This window comes from Otolemur garnettii, unplaced genomic scaffold, assembly GCF_000181295.1.
Source record: "Otolemur garnettii isolate 467f Iridium unplaced genomic scaffold, OtoGar3 scaffold00001, whole genome shotgun sequence".
In the NCBI taxonomy this organism is placed as follows: Eukaryota; Metazoa; Chordata; class Mammalia; order Primates; family Galagidae; genus Otolemur; species Otolemur garnettii.
The window spans coordinates 35,600,131-35,601,281 of NW_003852396.1; positions in this window are offsets into that span (position 1 = coordinate 35,600,131).

Sequence of the window (1,151 nt, forward strand, 5' to 3'; positions counted from 1 at the left end):
TAACCCTATCTGGAAGCATCATGGGGGAAGAAGTTAGCCAGGTGGAGGAGGAGGGATGTGACAGATACCAGGGGTGAAGTCATGAGCAAAGGTGTAGGCGAGGAACAGCAAACTAAAGCTCATAAGGCATACCCATCTAGATTTTTTTTATGGCACATAAGCTAAAGATGACATTTACATTTTTAAATGGTTATAAAATTTAAAATAATAATAGCTCATGACATCTGGAAATTATATGAAATTCTAAAGAAATTTTGATGTCTATAAGTAAAGTTTTAAGCTCGGGGCCTATAACTCAGCAATTAGGGTTCTGGCCACATGCACCAGGTCTGGTGGGTTTGAACCTGGCTCAAGCCTGGTAAACAAACAAACAACAACAACAAATGGCCTAGCACTGTGGGGGATACCGGTAGACCCAGCTACTAGGGAGGCCAAGGCAAGACAAGGGCTTGAGTCCAAGAGTTTGAGGTTGCTGTGACCTGTGACGTCACAGCACTGTACCAAGGGCGGCATAGTGAGACACTGTCTCAAAAATAAATAAGTAAATTAATTAATTAAGTTTAATTAGAACTCAGCCATGTGCATTTGCTTAGGTGTTGCTTGTATTTGTTCATCTAAATATCTATTTGCATACCTTTATAAGATACATTACATATTATGTATTAGTTATTTATATAGTCTTGTGTATTTGCTTAGATATTAAAATACCTATTGTGAGGATCACAGAGTTCAAAACCATAAAATATTTTACATCTGGCCTTTTACAGAAAAAATTTGACAACTTCTGGTATAGAATCATGAAATAAAGTAATTTGTTCAACAACAAACGAATTGTTTATTATTAGCATTGGGAGAGATCAAAGTAACCTGTATGAAGAATGGAGGAAAAAGTATCCAATGTACACACCCCTATTATGAAACTAATTTATACCTTTTATATGAAAGCTATAACCTAATAACAGCCTAAGCTGATGAATGACTGACTGTCCTCCACTCTGGAAGGGTAGAGAGAGAATGAGAGAGAGAGCACAAATAAATTCCAGTGGGGGGGGGGAGAGGGGAAGAAAAGTGGGAGAGGGAAGAAGGGGGAGTGAGCTTTTACCTAAAAATGTGCATAATGTAAGGGTATATAGCACACCCCCAGGTGAAGG